Genomic DNA, 17,994 nt, shown 5'->3' on the forward strand with positions numbered 1-17,994 from the left:
ATTAAGAATTCCTCATATAAGTGAGGTCATATGATACATGTCTTTCTCTGATTTACTTACTTTGCTCAGCATAACACCCTCCAGTTCCATCCACATCATTGCAAAAGGCAAGATTTCATTCCTTTTGATGGCTGCATAATATTCCATTGTATATATATACACCACATCTTCTTTATCCATTCACCAGATGATCCTTTCTTGATTAAAACTCTCCACAGTGTAGGGTGGAGAGCTTCACAAAAGGCATTTATGAGGGCGCCTGGGTGGCTCAGTTGGTTAAGCGACTGCCTTCGGCTCAGGTCATGATCCTGGAGTCCTGGGATCGCGTCCCGCATCAGGCTCCCTGCTCAGCAGGGAGTCTGCTTCTCCCTCTGACCTTCCTCCTTCTCATGCTCTCTGTCTCTCATTCTCTCTCTCTCAAATAAATAAATAAAATCTTTAAAAAAAAAGGCACTTATGAAAAGCTCACAGTGAATATAATTCTCAGTGGGGAAACACTGAGAGCTTTTCCTCTAAGGTCAAGAACACGACAGAGATGTCCACTCTCACCATTGTTGTTCAACATAGTACTAGAAGTCTTAGCCACAGAAATCAGACAACAAAAAGATCCAAATTGGCAAAGAAGTCAAGCTCTCACTCTTCGCAGATGACATGATACTTTATATGGAAAACCCAAAAGACTCCACCCAAAATTGCTAGAACTCATACAGGAATTCAGCAACATGGCAGGTTATAAAATCAATGTACAGAAATCAGTTGCATTTCTATACACTAACAATGAGACAGAAGAAAGATAAATTAAGGAATTGATCCCATTTATAATTACAACAAAAACCTTAAGATACCTAGGAATAAACCTAACCAAAGAGGTAAAGGATCTGTACTCTAAAAACTACAGAACACTTATGAAAGAAATTGAGGAAGACACAAAAAAATGGAAAAACATTCCATGCTCATGGATTGAAAGAACAAATATTGTTAAAATGTCTATGCTATCCAGATCAATCTGCACATTCAGGGCAATCCTTATCAAAATACCATCAACATTTCTCACAGAGCTGGAACAAATAATCGTAAAATATGTATGGAACCAGAAAAGACCCTGAATAGTCAGAGGAATGTTGAAAAGAAAACCAAAGCTGGTGGCATCACAATTCCAGACTTCAAGCTATATTACAAAGCTGTAATCATCAAGATGGTATGGTACTGACACAAAAACAGACACATAGATCAATGGAACAGAATAGAGAACACAGAAATGGACCCTCAACTCTATGGTCAACTAATCTTTGACAAAGCAAGAAAGAATATCCAATGGGAATAAGACAGTCTCTGCAACAAATGTCCATCGATGGATGAATGGATAAGGATAATGTGGTGTCTATATACAATGGAATATTACTCAGCCATCAAAAAGGATGAAATCTTACCATTTACATCAACATGGATAGAACTGGAGGGTATTATGTTGAGTAAAATAAGTCAATCAGAGAAAGACAATAATCACATGGTTTCACTCATGTGGAATATAAGAAATAGAGCAGGGGATCATAGGGGATGGGAGGGGAAAACTGAATGGGGAGAAATCAGAGAGGGAGACAAATCATGAGAGACTCTTAGCTACAGATTGAGGGTTGGTGGAGGGGAGGTGGGTGGCGGGATGGGGTAACTAGGTGACAGTCATTAAGGAGGCATATGATGTGATGAGCATTGGGTGTTACAGGCAACTGATGAATTACTGAACTCTACATCTGTAACTAATGATATACTATATGTTGGCTAATTGAATTTAAATGAAAAAAAAATTGCTGATGCCTTGATCCTACCCCAAGAGATTCTGGTACTTATGCTGAGCATGGGGATTTTAAAATCTCCCCAGGAGATTCTAATATGTATTTTTTCCAATGCTGAGTAAAATGAGACACATGGACCAGCAGCATCAGCATTTCCTGAGCTTATTAGAAATGCAAATTCTCAGGCCCCTTCCCAGACCTGATGAGTCAGAATATTTGGAGTGGGGCTCAGGTATCTGCATTTTAAAAATCCCTCCAGATGATTCTGATGTACACAAATGTTTGAAAATTACCACTTTGTACCTGCTCCACCTTGTGCATTAGAGTCCCTGGGAGAGTTTTATCAAATGCCTGGGCCCTGCCCTAGAACTACTCAAACTGTATTTTAACCTAAGTTTCCAGACAATTCTGATGCACCCAGGATTGAAAACTGCATCTTTATACTAAGTAGACTGTCTTGCTCTATACATTTCCAGTATATGGACACTAGGGTTTATTAAGCTTACACAGTTTTTCTTTCTCTCACAAAATACCTAAACATAATGAACACAATCATCATCCTAAAATAAAGGTCTGGAGCTATTCTAAAGAATTGCACTCTTTGCTGAGAGCAGAGCTTGATACTGCAGGATTCTAGAAAGGACACATTGATTAGTATCTCAGCTATAATTAGTAGAACATAATGTCAGAGGGATGGCTGAGCTATGAGCACTGGGATGAAGCCATCCATGGCCCCAGGACCTGTAATGCACATTCCAGGAGAAGCCTGACTGCAGCCATTATCCTTTCCAGAAATAAATCAAATGCCCAAACATAGCTGACTTTAAGATTAAACTCAGAAGCTGATACCTGGGATGGACATTGGATTTCCCATGGCAAATAAGAAATCACATTCTACTTCTTCCCAAAATTGCCATTTTCAACTTTTGTCAGCATATCTGAGAATTACTGCCCCATTACTAATTGGCCCCTTAGCTCTGGGTCCTAGAAAAGAAGAAATTAGAATCAGGAAATATTTCTATTGCAAGTTATCTGGAAACTTGTAAAAAATATCTCCTTTAGTAACTTTTACTGAGAGCCCTCCATAGAGAATCTATATATCCTTAGGGAACACACTTTTTAAATCAGGTTTCTTTTCAATCAAAATGCCTTAAATTCCTACATTCTTCAATTAGCTTATAATCTAATAACAAACATTTACTGAGTGCTTATTGTTTAGAAAGCATGATACTAAATGCTGTGGGTGATTTAAAATAATCTGTGCATAGTAGAACCTGCTATTCAAAACATTATTCCTAGACCAGCAGCATCAATATCGTCTGGGAACTTGTTAGAAATGAAGATTTCAGGTCCCCACTCAGGCCTATTGAGTCATCTGTTTAATAAGATCTCCAGGAGATCTGTATGACCATTAATGTTTGAGAAACATTGCAATAAAAGATGTGGTCTAGTCTTTTCAAGGCAGTTGAAAAAACGCTACATATATATGAAAAATTAAATCATATTAAAAATTAAGTATAGGCCAAAACATGGTCCCTGCTCTCAAGAATCTTAAAATCTAGAGATAGATTAATGTGACAAGTTGAATAATTATCTTAGGTCAAGTCCTATAGAAGCAGAGCCTGAGATTTGGAGCACATGACTTACTGGGGGGAGGGGTGGTTCTCAGGAGAAGAGAAGTGAGGGAATTAGGGGAAGGAGCTAAGTAAGGGTATGATCCCAGCTGGAGTCAGCTTTTTGTCATCTGTTAGAGAGTATTTGGCTGTCGGCTGCCCCTGAATTGGGAGTAGAGGACATAAACGCTGGGCCAAAATGGCTTGCGTTAAACTGAAAGCAACCCTCTGAAAAAGGGGAGTGACTTTGAGATATGGGCAGCCAACCCTCACAGCAGCTGGGGTTTGAATGTACTGACCATTAAAGGGAATCTGGACAAGGCACCAACAGCATCCATTGGAATAATATAAGATGGAAAGATGTCGAAGGGAAAGTAGAATTTAAACTGGACAATGGAGAACCCAAGTATTATTCCCTTTTCAATAACAGTATTTTATTTTCCCTGGGGCACTCTCATGTCTTCCACCATCTCCACAGGTGGTTTATGATGGTGACTATACTTCAGACTTCAGGGGTGGCCATGCAGGGTATCATACCCCCCTGGCCACAGGGGTTGGTTCTGGAATGGGGACTTGACCAAATTCACATCAATGAGAAGCCCAATAAGCTGGCTCAGTTGTTAGGAACGAGTGCTCTCTCTCTCTCTCTCTCGTTGTAGGTTGTGGAGCCCAAGAATGAGGTCATTTGAGAAGACAGTAAGACTGAAAGAGAGAAATTGAGGTCTGATTATATGAAGCATGAAGCCTGACCAATCCCTGGGACTTTTCAGGATATGTGAGCTAATAAATTAATAATTCATTTTTTTGCTAAAGCCAATTTGAGCCTAGTTTTCTGTATTTTGCAGTTAAAAGTATTCTAAGATTTAGATATGAATGCAGCTTTTCCTGTTTTTGATATTCCTTGTGGTCTTGACAAGATGCATTGTCCACTCCCCTTTCTCCTTCTTATGAATCTTTCCCTTTTATTTATACCACTGCAGAAATACTATTTTCTGTTGTAATTATGTTCTATGTTCAGATCACTCCTAAAACTAAATTGAAAATGCTTTCTTACCAGTTGCTTCAAAACTGCATGCTTCTTTGAGCCCATAAACTTCATAAGCGGTGAAAATAAGGTAAAAGCTAATATATATTAGAGAAAGGTGTTATTTCTAATCCAATCTTGACCAAAATATATCAGTTTACTTCTTGACTTTGTAAATTATAACATTTTGAAGAAAATGTTTTCACCATCAACCTGCTTCAAGCTCTATCTTACTTTGAAATATTAATAGATATATTCTTAAAAACAAGCTGGAAACATTAACTTAAAAAAGAGAACAAAACAGTTTATTAAGGATTTTAAGACAGCATAAAAACTAGACTGTTTATTGCCACTATCAAAAAACATGAATCAATCAGAAATACCTGAGATAAAAACAGTAAGCATAAATCTGAATTTTCAAAGAATCCTTAAGAACTAACTTAAGGTGCACATTTCTAAAGTTTGTGTGGACTTCTGGGATTACTAATAGCAAAGTTTCAGAAGTGAGGAAAAACTAACTCATTGGTCAAGTGAATTTGCTTAGTTCTTTGTTTGCTTTTTGTTCTTTTTTTTTTTTTTTACACTTTATTTCAGATTCTAGGACTCATAATATCATCAGCTGAGGGCCCACCAAAGAGACACTTGACATATGTTGTCTCTCTTAATTCTTAGGACTATAGCTGAGCCTTCATTAAGGAGATGAGGAATCAGGTGCTCAGTGTTTTTTGTTGTTATTTTGTCTTTTTTGTTTGTTTGTTTGTTTTTTAACTTTTCCAAAAACACAGGTGTATAAACAGTAGAGCTGGGGTATAATCCCCAATCTAGTCCAGGGCCTGAACTAGTAGCCAGCATATACCTGCCATTTCAAATCTGATTTTCTTGCCTCCCTCTTGATATAAACCTTGGCCTTCTGTGGTACCTTTCAACTCAGGATGGTGATGGGGTTCACATTTTCCTATAGTGACCTTTCTATCTGAGTTGGCTGGGGGACAGAATATCAACGCTGACACTGGGTGTTATATGCAATTGATGAATCACTAAATTCCACCTCTGAAACTAATAATACACCATATGTTAATTAATTGAGTTTAAAAGAAAAAGAGTATCAATGCTGACAACAAAAGGAAGGCTCAGTCTGTTTCTCCCCACTCTGAGCCTGCACTGCATCTGACTGGACAGCACCAGGGAGGGAGGGCTTCATACATTTTGGCAGGGCTGAGATACTCATATAACAGAATTAATCCATAGTGGAGGCCCATCTGATAGAAAGGCAGTGAGGTGTGACATTTAGTGTTTTGGCCAGAGTTCCCTAATTCTTCTTCCTCAAAGGCAGTCTATACCACACAGCAGCTACATTCAATAGCAGTTCACTGCATTATGTTCCACACCTGCCAGCCACACTTATTCCACACATACCATTCCACAGTTGCCATCCCACATATTACCATTTCACACTTAGTGTGAAAATTCGAATGACTCTTCATTAGGCAGAGTTTATGTATCTATATCTGGATTTGTCAAACTCTGACCTCTTAAAAGACAGGGGTTGGTCACTGTAATGAATATGAGTCTTCGGACTGGGAGGAGGAAGCAAGCCTGTGCTTTGTAAGCCAACTATCTGTTTTTGAAAATATGCGATGAAAAAAGCCATGCATGTTGTTTTATGAACCAGTTTTTAGACTAGTGACTTGTTAAATTTATTTTCAAAGCTGAGTTCTTTGTAGGCCACTTCATTCTAAAATGTTTAGATAATTGACTTTCATGTATTTTTTTCAGGTCTTCCAGAATATCCTCCTTATAAATGAGTAGAAGCTGTTGTCATATGGGCCTTTCCTCCCATCATTTAGCATATTACCACACGAACGTGCATTATTCATAAAGAGAACAGCAAAAGGACACTTGACATCATTGGCCAATATTAGATTCTATGATCTTTATTTGTCCCTAGATGTGTATTCTGGCAATAGAATGAAGGCCTCTACTCTGCATGTAGATGACAGGGTCAGAAAGTAACATTATCCTAAAACTCTGCGCTGTATGTATTTTCTTAGAGCCTATAATAGAAATCAATGTTTTTGCCAGCCTAGTATCTTTTTTTGGACAACAGGGCCTCTACTTTCCACTTGGCTGAACCCCTTCTTTTTTTTTTTTAGTTCTCTTGGATGGCATTGCCTATACCCCAGGCTGGGTCAGTTCAGCATTAGCCTCACCAGTTGGTGACAAAATAGGTGTGTGAGCCAGGGCAGGTCAGTAAGAGCTTTAACCAGGACTTTTGATGGTGCTACCAGAAAAAAAAAGGTCTTTCTTTTCCCTGTGTTGGTGGAGTATAAGCCTTAAACTGCTAGAAGCCATTCTTGCCATCACTTGAGATTATTCTGCTGAGAATAAATTCAACAGAGAAAAGAAATAGGACTTAAGAAAAGAAGCTGCCCTATGCCATAGTTATCACTGTTTCTGATGTTAGGCCACATTAGACTTTACAGAAGCCAACACATAGCCCTTCCTGTTTAAACTTAATTGAACTAAGTGTTCTGTTACTTATAACCAAGAGCATCATAATCAACACCGCAACCCTAATTGAAACTCACCCATGTCCATACCTTGTTGAAAATTTCCTTTAGGAGTAGTCCATTCAAGGAAAATCCTTCTGAAAATGAGTTGATTCGGGGGGCTTCTTGAGGTATTAGAATTTTTTGGAGTCTCTCTGATGTGAATTCAGGCTTTGTAAATACATGAGATTTCCTAGGGTAGACCTGATATGTGGTGTGGCCCCTACTTTCTGTAGGAACCACACTGAACACAGCCAAGATCTGGTCCTTAAAGTTTGCAGACCTTGACAGTAACTCTCAACTTCTGGAGGTCAAGTATGATGGAAGAGAATTGAGGTGAGGGAGGATTTAGGTTCTGATATTCACCTGAAACATCCATCAGCTTCCTGAATTCTGTACCAAAGTCAAAGTCTCAGCAATCTTTTTAGTCTAGAAGTCCTATATCACAGGAAGCTTTTCTGTGCCTCTAAAGGTAAATAAGAAGGCAGAAATCTGATGCTGTATAAGACACTGTGCTATTGCATTTGTTCTCAAACTTTAGCATACACCAGAATTACCTGGAGTGCTTATTAAAACAGTTTCTCTGATTCAGTAGGTCTAAATTGAGGCACCAAAATTTGCAATCTAACAAGTTCTAAGTAATGCTGAGTCTGCTGATCTGGCAACCACACTTTGAGGATCTCTGCCCTATAAGTATATCATTCACAGCATAAGTAATACCAATGTTGTGTACAAGACTAACACTGATGGGGTAAGTTTGCATCTGATGACAGTTCCCCAGTAGAACTCACTACTGGTGAGGAAGGTGAAATCTATTTCCCCAGATGTATTGATTAAATGATATCCCCCTTTTGGAGGGCAAAGATGCATTTATGTACCCTGAACTTAGCAACTTTCCTTCCAAAGCGGCATATGCCAGTGCTTTAAAGTCATCCTATTCACTTCCCATCCTTCTGTGGCTTAAGCAGAGTTTGCAATAGCCAAAAAAGTCATCAATCATGGGACAAGAGCTCTAGGCCAGACAGCAAGGATTAGGAAATCTCCAAACTGGATAATTAGTCAAGAAAAATAAATACTCTTTAGTGAATGCAATAATAACCACACTGGGCTTCCAGCTAATCAATTTGTTGGGCCATCTGTCTAAGGAAAGTGGACAGGAGACAGTGCCCATTTTGCAGGCCTGCAGGGGCCCAGGAGGAGACTGATGGAAATGGGAGCCTCTTGACCTAAAGGAACCTGAAGGAGCAAGACTTCTACCTACTGCTTTTCTTGTGTGGAGGCTGTAGGGAGCTTCAGCTTTTAGAGAACATCTCTGTGGGTTGCTGAACATCAGAGGCACATCCTCAAGCCATCAACCTGTTTGCATCTGAGATGGCCAGGCCCTGTTCATTTTAGGGTCCTTTATTATGTCAACAACCTTTTTAAGTTGAATTTTTATATTTTAAATAGTTCTTATAACTATTAATTTTTAAATTATTTTGAGTGTATCTTTTTAGCTTTTTAACTTTTAGTCAGCTCACCTTACTGAGCCCTTATTATATGTAATCCTCCATATACAAGGATTATAAATGACTTGAGATAAGCTTGGCTTTGAGGAACCTGTGGGATGGTTTGGGTAAGAAGACACACAGAGGACATCACCTTTGCAAAGCCTCCAACCTCAACCCAGCTAGAATTAGATGTCCTCAATCCAGGGGTATCCATGTGTGAAAATCATCTCCTCATCTAACTCTCATTGGACTGGAAGCTTTTAAGAGAAGTGCAAGATCTTGTTTGTATGATCAAGATCTATTAAAGGGACTGACACATGGTAGGCATTGCATTGGTGCCTAATAACTGAATGAGAATGTGTTAAAAATACAAGTAGCATGTAATATCTACATCAGCACATAGGGCAATTCATAAAGAATTCTCAAGGACAGTTTCTCCAAACATAAACTTGTATAAGTTTTATATAAGAGAGAAGATGATCTATGTGGAGAGTACAGAGTTCTACTCACCAGGAATGATGATGTCATCTTGGAGAAATAGGAAAAAAAGATGGTGAAAGTCATGCTAGGTTATTTGCATGGATTATTATACTGGGCTTTATAACAATCCCATCAGTTAGTCACTATTATTGGCCCCATTTTATAGATGAAGAAACAGAGACTGAGAAAAGATAAGCATCTGTCCTACATCATTCAGTGTGGTATAATAGGGTGACGCTTGAAATGTAATGGTCTGTACTAAGGGTCTGAACTGATAACCACTGCAGTCTACAGCCACCCTTTAAGAAAGACCAAGTAGAGGCATCCTGGACTTGAACCAAGAACCATTGATCTCAAATCTTTTAGTTTATCTTAAAGTACTGTTGGACAATAAACCAGGGGCTGAAGTTGGATGTCATTTGGAAACCTGGTAGTCTGTACAGAAACAATATTTCCTAGATTTCCTGAATGGTAGTGGCTTAGGGAGTAAGCCATCCAGCACAGGAGATAGAAGGTGGCATACTAGAGTAGATATTGGTTGGAGTCAGGGCCAGGGTTCTAGGTCTAGGGATTGGGTCTATTACAAAGACTTTTCCAGAAGTACTATAAGTGGAGTAGTCCTCTACCATTGGTAGTCCTCTATCATTGGTTAAGGCATATGTGTTTTCCCTGGAAAACATTGTTTCAGTAATAGGAACCACAGCCAACTCAGTCGACTATGCTTAGTTGTTTCAGCGGTCTCTGATTTTCCACTGGGTGGCAGAGTTTCAGAAATTGCTATGGGCTTCCCAAGCCTCTGAACCAGTTTGTGTCTCTATTCTGTCTATGCCTGGCAGTGTGCAGGCATTTGCTTATTATTTTCACTGTCTTGCTTCAACCAACTGATATTATAGCTGAGGTGGGTAATTTGAAAGCTCCCTATTATAGGACCTGTAGGTGCATAATGGACTCTGCTGCTCCTGGCATTATGGCTTTTGTGACTGAGACTGCCCATCAGTTTGGGTTAGAGGATTAGAAACAGGACCATGATCCAATGAAGAGCCCATGGCTGAGTTTATAGTTATTCCTCAGCAAAAGTCAGACATTCATGGCACATAGTAATAGATGTAGTGGGGAAAGCATCCAAATGTAAGCCACCTTTTGCAACATCAGCACTGAAACAATTATGTTTTATTCTAATGCTATAATTCAGGCATGTTCTGGGACAGGAAAAAAATCATGCCTTCCAATATAGAATTGATATTTATTCATTCCTTCAGCATTGAATATTGTTTTAGTGATCCAGGGACTGTCCTAGATGGTAATAAGCGAGATAGAAAAAGCCCATGCCTTCATGAAACTTATGATCTAGTACAAAAAGACTGACAATTAATCATAACAAACATATACATATATCCAATCATCACATTGTTTACCTTAAACTCATACAATATTATCTGTCAGTTATATCCCAATAAGGGTGGGGAAAACAAAAAATAAAAAAGCATATTATTATGTTAAAAAAAAAAAGAAGATAGTAGGAAGGGAAAAATGAAGGGGGGGAATCGGAGGGGGAGATGAACCATGAGAGACTATGGACTCTGAGAAACAAACTGAGGGTTTTAGAAGGTAGGGGGGTGGATGGCTGGGTTAGCCTGGTGATGGGTATTAAGGAGGGTGTGTATTGAATGGAGCACTGGGTGTTATATGCAAACAATGAATCATGGAACACTACATCAAAAACTAATGATGTAATGAATGGTGACTAACATAACATAATAAAATAAAATTTAAAAAAAGAGCATGTTATTATCACCCAGAGTCCATAGTTTACCTTAGGGTTCATTCTTAGTGTTGTACATTCTGTGGGTTAGGACAAATGTGTAATGGCATATATCCATTATTATACTTTCAAACACAGTAGTATCACTACCCTAAAAATCACTGTGTGCCACCAATTCATCCTTTTCTCCCCTCAAACTTTTAGAACCCACTGATCTTCTTACTATCTCCATTGTTTTGTCTTTTCCAGAATGTCACAGAGTTGGGCCCTTTACAGATTGCCTTCCTTAACTTAGTAAAAAGCATTTAAGTTTCCTCCATGTCATTTCATGGCCTGATAGCTCATTTCTTTTTTAGTGTTGAATAATATTCCACTATCTGTACCACAATTTATTTATCCATTCACCTTTTGAAGGGCATCTTAGTTTCTTCCAGATTTTGGAAATTATGAATAAGGTGTTATCACCATTAACATGTAGGTTTTATTTGTGACCATAATATTTCAACTCCTTTGGGTAAATACCAAGGAGTATAATTATTGGCTCATATGGTAAGAATATGTTTAGTTTTTTAAACCATCAAAGTATCTTCCAAGTTGACTGCATCATTTTGCAAGCCAAACAGCAACAATGAACCAGAGAATCCTTGCCGTTCCACATCCTCAAACAGCATCTGGTGCTATTGGTGTTCTGAATTTTGGCCATTCTAATAGGTGTATAGTGACATCTCGTTGTTTGAACTTGCAATTTCCTAATAATATAAGATGTCTTTTCATATGCTTACTTGCCATCTGTATATCTTTGATGAATTATCTGTTCAGATCTTTTGCCCATTTTGAATCAGGTTGTTTATTTTCTTATGGAGTGCTAAGAGTTATTTGTATATTTTGAATAATAATCCTTTATCAGATATGTGTTTTGCAAATATTTTCTCAAATATATCTTGCAAAAAATAAGTCTGGGGCTTGTCATTTCATTTTCTGCACAGTTTTTTTTTTTTTATAGAGTAAAAGTTTTTAGTTTTAATGAAGTTCAGCTTATCAATTTTTCCTCTCATAGGTCATCCTTTATTGTACCTAAAACATTGTTACCAAACCCAAGGTTACCTAGATTTTCTCCTCTGTTAGCTTCTAGAAAATTTAGAGTTTTGCATTTTACATTTTGGTCCATGATCCATTTTGAGTTAATTTTTATGTAATATGTAAAGTCTGTGTCTAGATTAATTTTTTTTCTTGTCTCGTGGGTGTCTAGTTGTTCCAGCACTTTTTTTTTTTGAAAAGCCTATTCTTTCTCTTTTGAATTGCCCTTGCTCCTTTTTAAGATCAGTTGACCATATTGCATGGGTCTACTTATAGTTTCTTTCTTCTGTTTCATTGATTTGTTTGTCTAATTTTCACCAACAGCCAACTGTCTTTTTTCCTGTAACTTTCTAGTAAGTCTTGAAGTTGGGGAATGTCAGTCTATTTGTTTTTAAACTCTAAATTTTGCATTTTGAAAAACATGTGTCTGCGAATATTTATTAATGGACAGTGTTGTTGTGAGGCTATGTATAGGGAACAGAGGTTACCACACCCTCTATCTATCAGTACACCTAAATCTATCACCAGAATGGGTTCCTCAATCACTAGCTAGATAGTGACATCAACATGAATGGACCAAGCGCCTCTACCTTATTAAATGTTAAGAAATCCTGTAGATTTTGCCACAGATCTGGGGCATCTCTGAGGCACAGAATATGGTAGCTGAGGGATACTCAGATGACACTGGGCAGAGTAGAGATTGTTGGGGAAGGCAATGCATTTTGAGCCATGTTTAGAGTGAGCTCAGTTTTATGTTGGGGCATCTCAGTAGGGGCTGCTATCAGGCTCTGACTGGCTATCCATACTCCAAAGCCCTTCGCTATGCTTGCTGACCCCAGCATTCTGGCATCAGTCAAAAACTCAGCATCTCCCAATACTTAACTTCCTGTATTCCCTCTCAGGATGCCACAGCCCTCCTTTTAGATCTCTGAAGTTGTATACCTGAAAATTTTCCTCCTTTGACCCACAAAGACAGATCACACACACACACACACACGTATGCACACATTTTTCCCTCCTGTCAAGGGGGATATAAAGAAATAGATTTTCTGCCCCAAAGTGAGTCATCATTTCTCCCTAGTACATGCCCAATAAAAAGAGAAATTTTATCTCTGATGGAGCATTCTCCCTGTTGTATACATTTTTATTTGCTAGTAATCCAAATATAATCCACACTACATATTGAAGGACTCATTTATTTTCTCTGTCTCTTGAGCATGCACTCCTGGCTATAGACAGCACTGGTCTTATATTGGCTTTTTCATCCAAAGCCCTCTCCCATCAGAACTCACACAAAAGAACTAGCTGTGTGCTGAAATGTGTATGAATTAATTATACCTCTGGCTAAGGTAACCAAGCCTCAAAACAGCACAGTCTGATAATGTGTTCCATCAAGGCAGGAAACTTGAGACTTTCGCCCTGTTAGGCAACAACATACAATGAAGAAGAGCTGCTCATTCCTCTTGGAGGAGAGGACTGTCATCGGCGGTTCTCTCTCTCAGCCAGGGTAATGCTCCCTCTCCCAACTAATGTCATTCTGGATAAAATGCGCCATGAAAGATTCAATTGACTCAACTCATTTAGTCATAAGTAGAGTTGGATACAAAATGTGAGCAATTATTTTCCATGATCACTAAATGCCATAGAAATCTGTGTTCTCTGTAAAGAAAGGCTTTTACAGCATAAGGATATATTTCTTCAGAAAGAAGATGGCATGGTTTCCAAATAAGTATTCAGTTCATAACTCCAAATTACATGCTACAAGTAAAGAAACATTTTTTCCTCTGGTAATTACAATGAATAGAAACTTTTTTATGCTTATTTTTTTCTTAGAAAACAATCATGGAGGGTGATGCATTATGTTTGTTCATAACTGCTTCATGCCAGTAGATTCTGAAAAGGCATATCCATCCCTAACTGGAAGCACTGACAATTTTTACTTTTTTAGCTGCTGCTAGAGTGTAAGATAGACACAGAATAAAGAGCATATCTTTAGTTCACAGATTTTCAAGGACCAATTAACTAGTTGGTGGATCCTACCCTTCTCTAACTTCTCTTTTTACTTACCCACAGTTTGGCAATTTCGTTTTTCATCATGTCAGAAGAGGGATACAGAGAGTAATAAAATTCAAAATAATCAGTTCAGTCACTTTTTAATATGTCTTGTAAAAGGCAGGATGGGGGTGGATTTTGAAGTTATTGCCTAAAATTGGAGACTTAGGAATACTTGTATTTTATTTGAGTCCATGTTCTCCTGCCTTTGCTGATTCTTTTTTTTTTTTTAAGATTTTATTTATTTATTTGACAGAGAGAGACACAGCGAGAGAGGGACACAAGCAGGGGGAGTGGGAGAGGGAGAAGCAGGCCTCCCGCCGAGCAGGGAGCCTGATGTGGGGCTCGATCCCAGGACCCTGGGATCATGACCTGAGCCGAAGGCAGACGCTTAATGACTGAGCCACCCAGGCACCCCTGCTGATTCTTAACATAAGTGTGAGGATGTACCTTGCATGCATAAACATTCAATAAATATTCAGTGAATGAATTAATATTAAATGCTTGGGTTTGCCCCCCTCTTCTCACATCTCACCTGAATTTCCCGTTTCTCTCTCTTCTCCTCTCCTCTCCTCTCCTCTCCTCTCCTCTCTCTCTCTCTCTCTCTCTCTCTCTCTCACACACACACACACACACACACACACACACACACAGAGTGACTTTCAAATTTTAATGCACATCTATCTACAAGACTTGTTAAAGCTCACATTCATTACTGGACCCAAGATCAGATTTTCTGATTCAATTGGTCCTGGACAGGACCCCCAAATTTGCATTTTTGACACACTCTCCAAGTGATATTTATGCTACTTGTCCAGGGGACCACACTTTTCACTGCTCTCACTCCTCTCATTTCTGTGGCTTCATTTCCTCTATGCAGGAATGCTTTCTATAGGAAACAATTTTGTTTCCTTTTATCACATCCCATAGGGCCCTCTCAGATTTTAACCACAGCCATGCTGGGCAGTTCCATGCAAGCCTCAAGCTACCAGAGGACCCCTTCATCTATGTATTTCTCTGCTTTTCCATCTCAGAGCCTCTCCAGTAGCTGCAGGAATCCTTGGGGTGCCTGGGTGGCTCAGTCGGTTGAGCATCTGCCTTCGGCTCAGGTCATGATCCTGGCGTTCTGGGATCTAGCCCCGCGTTGCCTCAGTCTCTGTGCTCAGCGGGGAGTCTGCTTCTCCCTCTCCCTCTGCCTGCTTGCCTGCCTACTTGTGATCTCGCTCTCTCTCTGTCAAATAAATAAATAAAATCTTAAAAAAAAAAGAAAGAAAGAAAAGAAGCTGCAGGAACCCATTTAGCCCACAGCATAGAAGTACCAGGGAGCTAAAGTCCCTGAAGGAGGATGGCATGTCTGTCATGAGGACACTTCTGAGAGGAAGTCTGTAGGTTTCTCAGAAGTCCCACAGAGCTGAGCCCCCATTGCCCACAGTGGCAACCTTGACATCACGCATTCATATCTGCTCTACCTTTTCCGTGTCACTCTTGTTTTCCTCATTCTTGCCTCCTGAGTCATGTTCCAGTAAACTACTTTGCCAGTATTTTTGTCTCAAGCTTTTTTTTGGGTGAATCAAAGCACAGACACCTTCCTTGACTCTTAGTAGCACTGAGCTACTGCCTTATCTCTCCTTCCCATCAGCAGCAGCTGTGTAGATGCCCATTCACTCAGCTGCTCCATTTCCCCACCTCTTAGTTGCTGCTTCACTTCTGAAAGAAAAGGTGGTCTCCAACTGACATATTATCCCCAAACCCATCTCAGGTAAATCACTTTTTATGTTTCAGATTCCATGTGCTTTTTCCAGGCCCCTTTCTCTTCCATTCTGTAGAATTTGATGATGTTAACACTCCCTTGTTCTTGAAACTCAGGTGCAATATCATTTCTCTTCTGAAACTGGACAATCCACTCCACTGTCAATATGGACCTCTTTCAGAACTAACACTGGGTTGTGCTTGCTTAGTCACATGTTCTGTCTCCTTCTAGAAAACTCCTCTATCAGAGGATCCCAAGTTTTCTAAACTCACAGTGGCATCCTTAGTATCTCAGTAATTTCTTCACCATACCCTTAGGCCAAAGGAAAGACTAACAGTCCCATTTATCAAGGAGTTCAGTGTGAACAACTTAATAAGTGTGTATGTATTAACAAATATTTAGCCATTTAGAAGCATGACATGTATAAATACTGATTCAGTTGTAAATAAGCACAATTACTAATGGGATGTGTGTGCCTATTAAGCAATGCAAAACTTTTCAAAATTCAGGATCAGATTGGGTACCCTCATTTTTTTCCACACTGATTTTTATATGTTTTTATCTAAAAATTGCAAAGATATAACATCACTGAAAAGAATGTAGATGATCTAGTAGATGTTGAAACTGTAGACTGCTTTGATATTTAATAGTAGACATATAGATCAGTGGAATAGAATTGAGAGTCCAGAAATAAACCTATACATTTATGATGAATTGCTATTTGAAAAGGGTGCCAATAAATTCAATGGGGAAAGAGGAGTCTTTTTAACAAAATAGTGCTGGAGCAACTATATATCCACCTGAAAAAGAATGATGTTGGATCACTCCTTCACACCATATACAAAATAAAATCAAAATAGTCCTAACCAGAAGAGATAAAACTACAAAACCCTTAGAAAAAAAGACAGGTGTAAATTATCATGACCTCTGATTAGACAAAGATTTCTTAGCTATGATGCCAAAATCATAAACATTCCCAAGAAAACATAAATAATATGATTTCAAAAAATGAAATACATTTGTGCTTTGCATGATGCCATAAAACAGTGAAAGGACTACCCAAGGGATGGGAGAAAATACTTGCATATCATATATCTGAAAAAGGACTTGTATGTAGAATATATAAAGAACTCTTACAATTTAATAATAAAAAGACACATAGCCCAACATACAAATGGGCAAAGCATTTGGATAAGTAGACCTTTTTCCAAATATAATATACAGATGTCCAATAAGCATGTGGAAAGATGCTCAACATCATTATTCATTATGGAAATGTAAATTAAAACCACAATGAGATACTACTTCATACCCAAGTAGGATGCATATAATCAAAAACAAATGATAATAAGTGTTGTCAAAAATGTGGAGAAAATGGAGCCCATCTCCTTTCCTGAAGACAAAGTAAAATGGTACAACCCTTTGGTAAACATTCTGGCAGCTTCTCACAAAGTTAAGAATAGAGTTGTCTTATGATCCACCAATTCTAGTCCTAGGTATATATACCCAGGAGAATTAAAAACATATATCCACAAAAAAACTTGAATACAGCTGTTGTACCTGCATTATTCATGATAACAAGAAGTGGGAAGAATCTACATGTCCCTCAACTGATGCATTAATAAACCAAATGTGGAATAACCTTACAATTAAATATTATTTGGCCTTAAATGAAGTACTGACACATGCTACAATATAGATGAACCTTGAAAACATACTAAATGAAAGAAGCAAGACATTAAAAGCCTCATATTGTATGGTCCCATTTGTATAAAATGTCCAGAATAGGAAATTTAATAAAGACTGAAAGGAGATCAGTGGTTGTCAGGGGCCTGAGAACTGAGGTTGACTGCTAAAGGGGATGGGGTTTCTTTGGGGATTGATGAAAATATTCTATAATTAGGTAGGGATAATTGCACAAATGTGTGAATATATTAAACACCACTATGTGGTCTATTCTGGAGAAAGTTCCATGTGCACTCGAGAAGAATGAGTATTCTGTTGTTTTAGGGTGGAATGTTCTGTATATATCTATGAGGTCCATCTGGTCCAGTGTATCATTCAAAGCTCTTGTTTCCTTGTTGATTTTCTGCTTAGATGATCTGTCCATTGCTGAGAGTGAAATATTGAGGTCTCCTACAATAAACGTATTGTTATCAATATGACTCTTTATTTTGGTTAACAGTTGGCTTATGTATATGGCTGCTCCCATGTTGGGGGCATAGATATTAACAATTGTTAGATCTTCTTGTTGGATAGACCCTTTAAGAATGATATAGTGTCCTTCTGTGTCTCTATTTACATACTTTAGTTTAAAATCTAATTTGTCTGATACAAGAATTGCTACCCTAGCTTTCTTTTGAGGTCCACTGGCATGGAAGATGGATCTCCATCCCTTCACTTT

General features: G+C 38.5%; 1 long non-coding RNA gene across 1 annotated transcript in view; it reads left to right on the top strand.

Moving 5' to 3' along the window:
- LOC145723843 (uncharacterized) overlaps positions 1-17,994 on the top strand; it is a 204,876-nt gene that overhangs the window by 165,093 nt on the left and 21,789 nt on the right. Inside the window, exon 2 of the long non-coding RNA XR_014149171.1 lies at positions 4,066-4,181. This is a non-coding gene — a long non-coding RNA (uncharacterized LOC145723843). The remainder of the gene's footprint in view (positions 1-4,065; positions 4,182-17,994) is intronic.

This window comes from Leptonychotes weddellii, chromosome 10 (assembly GCF_054177405.1).
Source record: "Leptonychotes weddellii isolate Sample4059 chromosome 10, ASM5417740v2, whole genome shotgun sequence".
Classification (NCBI taxonomy): Eukaryota; Metazoa; Chordata; class Mammalia; order Carnivora; family Phocidae; genus Leptonychotes; species Leptonychotes weddellii.